The following is a 5,548-nucleotide window of genomic DNA, read 5'->3' on the forward strand; positions in this document are numbered from 1 at the left end:
ATTAGTCTGACAATAAGAGACTTACATTTAAAATCTAACATCCAGAAGTTGAACGTAGCTATTTTCTTACTTGTCTTGCGTTTACCTAGAAGTCTATCTGCTTGTTGTAAGGTGATTGGTCAAGAAAGACAGACCCCAGCATCAAAAAAGCTTTGGAGTTTTATGTGTTCATAGTACCTTTTGTCTCATGCTAAAATTTCAAGAGCCATAAAAGTGAGATAGAAAGCGAAAACTGTAATGGCAAATATGCAAATATAGAAAGATAAACACCTGAAGAAGAAATATGCTTTTGAGGAAGTCAAGAGTAACAGTGGGTCTGAATTGCTTCAGAGGAAAGGAAGATATAAGTTTCCTATTTAGGCTTGCATTGCAAGTAGAACTATTTTGGTTAATACACTTGAACTTAGACTTTCAAGCTTTGAAAGCTACAAGATAGTCTTGTATATTACTGACTTTTCCCACCCCTGTGATAAAATTCCTGACAGAGAAACTCCAGGGAGGAAGGGTTTATTTTGGCTCATTTTTTGTCAACCACAGTGAGGAAGCAGGGCAAGATGAGAGCTTGTGCTTACTCAGTTCTTGCTTTTTATTCTTTCTTAATCACGATTCATGGAATGGGTTTCTGATAGGACTTCCTACCTCACTCCGTCTAATCTGGATCCTACCTTGCAGAGATTTGTCTCGGTGATTATAGATCCTGTCAAGTTGACAATCAACATTCACTACCACAACTTGTAGCTGCAAGGAGAAGGGAAAACATAAGAACCACAAAGAATGAGTTCAGAGGAACCAGAACTGGGGCTGAGTTTTGATAAATGCCCATCAAGCCTTGGGACAGATCTAAAATGATTAAGACTGATTAAAGGCTCAGTCTAAATGAAAATGCCTCATACAGTAATGGAACACACCCACCATTATCTCTTACTAAAAAACAGAGAACAAAGACATTAATATTTTCTTGACGTTTATTTTTTCCAAAATTACCCAAATAACTAAAACTATGATCATATACATGAAAGTAAAAGACTGAGTTGTAGAATTTCAATATTTATGAAAGGGAATCAGATCAGACTTGGCATGAATTAAACCCAGTCTCCTAAATGTGCCTGTGGTGACCCTCCGTGTGTTCAAGCACATGAACTTGTGCAGCCCTGCTTCTTAGATGTGCAATGATTCTCTGCTAACTGACTTGTCTTTTCTTTGTTCTTCCTCAAAGGCTAAAGTCTCCTGCTGCCTAAGTAAGTCACCTTCTGGGTCTCTTAAAGCAACAGTGGCTTCTTCTGCTGAGGTATACCTTGTCAAGACTCCAGCAATTCTGGTGTTCTTATTCATAACTGGATTCAAGCAGTCACTCATCAAAGTCCCTCACAGACTGAAAAAATATTTTGGATTTGTGATTCCTAAAAATGTACTCATGAGTCATTGTGAAGTGTCTGATCAACCATGTGGTCACCAGACAGTATTTATAGATCGATAAAACAGCATTTCACTCATATATCCTATGCTTTGCATAAAGACTGGCACTGTTGTTGAATATGTACAAATATTACTAACTTCAAATTAGTTTTTGAACATTTATTCATCTAAAAAGTATAATTTCCTTTATGAAGGATTTATCTTCAAGATGTTGACTTTTACTTTTCACATAGTTTTCTTTTTATCCAAATGAGACATAATATCACTTAGAAGGTCTTTAATGACAAAAGGCTTATAATCATATATATATATAAAACGATGTATTTTTTATATAAATATATACAGATATTATGAATAAAAATATTTTCATTAAAGGGGAATTGGGCTGGGAGATGGCCTAGTCTCTAATATACATGTCGTACAAGCATGAGAACTAGAGTTTAGATCCCAGGACCCACATAAAAATGTAGCTGTGATCATGGCCCTAGTGCTGTGACGATGGAGACAAGTAGACATCAGGAGCTGTTATCAAGTCAGCCTAGCTGAACCAGTGAGCTCCACGTTCAGTTACAGGCAGTATCTAAAATCTAAGAAAAAAACCAGAGTAGAAAGGGATACGGGAAGAAATCTTGACCTCCAGACTCCATAATTAAATGCACACATGCAACCACACACACATGCACATACCCATACAAACGTACATATAACACATATATACCCACACTTACATATTTACAAAGAATTTATTTAAATAGACTATTGATACAGCTCATAATTAAAATAGTTTGGAGATTGTTCTGGTTTGAATGTTAAACATCCCCATAGGCTCCTATGTTTGAAAACTTGGTTCCCTGATGATAGCTGATGAATTGTTCTGGAAAGTTGTGAAATCTTGGAGATGGAATCCCAAAGAAGAAAGTGAGTTACTGGCCCTTCATGTCCCATAGCCTAGTCTACTACCTGTCTGTTCTATGCTTCACCACAGAGGTAACCAGTTACCTCATATTCCTACCACCACACTTTCCCTGCCATGAGGTACCATAACCTCTCAAATTGTAAACCAAAGTCAACCCTCCTCCTTTAAGCCATGTCTTGTCAAGTATTTGGTCACAGTGGTAAGTACAGTAACTAATACTGAGATGCTAGCTATAGACTGTAATATTTTTCTGTCCTCAGTATATCGCTCATCATTCCCCAAACCACTACCTGTTTTATAAAATAATGTAAAACTCTCTCATCTTCTGATGGTTTCTTTCTCTCATAGAAGTGCTATGAAGTTTTACCTTTGTGTTCTTTACAATAATTTTAGATGGATTGTTGTTATGGAACAGGAATCAGAAAATGTGTTCAAATATCACCTCTAACCAGAATTTTCTTTTCAAAAGCTTTAACGTACAGAAACTGACCTATTTTGAACTGGAAAACCACATGACCTTCCTGCAATCCAGGTCTGTCCTACAAGAAATGATCACTCACACAAGCTGGTCACTAGGCCTCCTAGGAAGAAGTACTGAAACCCCCTTTACAGGCCTCCTCTCTACCCAAGACCTGGTCAAATTGGAAACAGGATGAGAAAAAATGGCTGGGTCCCTGCACTGAATGCAGGAACAAGGAGATTCTAGAAAGGCAAATGACTGGGATGGAGACAAGAATCAGAAGTTAGAGTATGAATATTAGAGAGGCTGTGTCGAGATCCAAGGAATACATCAACATGGTCCCTAGCGTGAAAGGAAAATTGACTTGGCAGTCATTATCTAAACAAAACAAGGAGAAAATACAGAACACCAAGGCCAAGGGGTAGACGATTATGGTACTTACAGCAGCAGCTCTGGGAAGCCTGGGTAGGCACCCTGGCAGGGCCCAGCAGAGGGATTATGTGTTCCACTAACAGCGGTAGGGATGAATGCAGCACATCCCTTAATCACTTTACAACAAACTGGCATGTTTCTAAGAAAAAGAAATCTGAATGTTTCTAAAAAGAAAATGAAACTCTAAAAAAGTTCAGGTGGGGGATGAGGCTAAGAGGTTGAAAAATGAATGAGTTCTGAGTGAATGCAGATGGATCTTTAAAGAAAGAAAGGGAAAGGAAACTGAATTGGCCAAGCAAAGCAAACCGATTTCAATGGGCTGGCTCTCGTCCTTGTGTTTGTGAGTCTAGATAAGGAGCTTTGTGGAGATGGGGAGGCAATGGAGCTTTAATTGCCCATTAGCGGGCTCCTCTTCATTATATCTTTTTCCTTCTCTCTGTTTCAGATCCCTTGGCTTCACCAAGGCCAGGTCAGCCTAGGCTAAATATGTTCTGATCAGCTGAAAATCAAAGTAATTTAACCTGGAAATTTTAGTTAAACCCAGACAACTCTCTAATATCTTCTCAGAAGGAAGGTTTTAATCAGAACAATACAAACCAGGGGGAATAGGGGAGCGATCAGGTCAGAAGTGAGGAAAAATCACTATATAGCAAGTACTAATGTGATAAGGACGCCTGAGCTTTTTATCTTATTAGGACTTCCCATGTCAAAATAGCAAAATGGTTCCGGCACTAAAGCATTAGATAAGATGTTCATATGGTGCAAATTCCCCAGATGAATTCTCCAGGAGGCTCTTCTAAGGAGATTCAGCTTTTCCTCTTTCTGGTTTTTGAAATCCTCTGAAGGTGAGAATAGTTATTTACATACGCTCAACTGATCCACTGATAACTCAGCCACCCCAGTACAGACATAATTTCCCTGGGCTACAGCATCACCCAATTCCATGGACACCATCCACAAAGAACTGGGCGTGGATGGGTCTGTGGAGTCAAGCCAGGGTTGACCTTTCTTTGGGACACATTTCGTTATTGTGAACATGAAGGGGAAAAAAGAAAGAAAAGAAAAATATTAGGCTGGAGAGATGGCTCTGTCAGTAAAGCGTTTGCGTTGAAAGCACAAAGACTTTAGTTAACTACTTAGAGTTTAACTAAGTGAACAACAACAAACAAACAAGAACAAAACCAAACAAGCAAATAACAACAAAAAAAACCCCAAAATAACACAACAAGAACAACAACGAACAGCAGCCCTCTCCCCTGACTGGCAGCATGGCGGCCCCCTGATGCCTGGAGTTACTGTGAAAGACAAATCAGCAGGAGTTTGTCAGAGCTCTGGCAGCTTTCCTCAGAATACCTGGGAAACTGAAAGTCCTTGAATGAGTGAACATAGTCTAGCTGGCCATACACCAAGAGCATGATGTAAACCGGCCCTACACAGAAGTCGCTTTCACAGTGCGGCACCTAGCCCCTGTACTTCCCGAGCAGTGCCGGGGTTGGCTCCCTGATCATGATCTAAGAAGAACATCTGAGAAAGGGTGTCAGACCCTCCAAGGGTATGGCCTGCTCACCCTCCAAGCCCTGGACAGGCTGAAAATGGTGGGAAAGGACCGAGGTGGTGGCTACAAGCTGGCACCTCAGGGACAGACAAATCTGGAATGAATTACTGGACATTTGGCTGCTGCCAAGGAGCAGCATTAGAACAAAGGATTCTGGGTCAATACACTCATTAGTAAAATAGCACACACACACACACACACACACACACACACATACACACACACACACCTGTCATGGTAGAGATGTTAGAATACTCATAAACCCAGAGGTGAGGTCACAGAGGCAGACAGATCCCTGGGGCTCACTGGCCAGCTGGCCTAGATCAATGGGCCATCTGCCTTGATAAAAACTGTTGCCATTAACTGATGTTTAGACTAAGGGATTCAGCCAATCATTTATAAGCAATGTACCGATGTTTTGGGGGACATGTTTAAGGTTTTTATCCCTTCTACCTTCCATTCCCTTTCCATTTCTCCTTCTCTTCTCTGCCTGTTTTCCCTTCTTTCCAATTCCTTTCCTTCCCTCCTCATTTCAATTGCCAGCGTTCACTGTAGTTGATATAGAGTTCTACAACTAACATTTTAGTTTTCAGTTGAAGAGGTGAGTTGACCATTGTTGGAAATGAACAAATGTAATTTTATTGCTTAATAAGTACTCTTTAGTTACAAGGAAAAAATTTATGGTCAAGTCTCTTGGGAAGTAGATCTACCAGGGTCTTGTTATATCCACTTGTGAAATTTCCCCTCATCTCTTCTGGCTTCAGGACAT

General features: G+C 40.1%; 1 pseudogene; it reads left to right on the forward strand.

The window, feature by feature from the left end:
- The first annotated feature begins 4,506 nt into the window (after positions 1 to 4,506).
- On the forward strand, positions 4,507 to 4,921 carry LOC115070495 (annotated as a pseudogene).
- Positions 4,922 to 5,548: the final 627 nt, after the last annotated feature.

The sequence above is a fragment of the Nannospalax galili genome, unplaced genomic scaffold (assembly GCF_000622305.1).
Source record: "Nannospalax galili isolate Female #2095 unplaced genomic scaffold, S.galili_v1.0 scaffold255, whole genome shotgun sequence".
NCBI lineage: Eukaryota > Metazoa > Chordata > Mammalia > Rodentia > Spalacidae > Nannospalax > Nannospalax galili.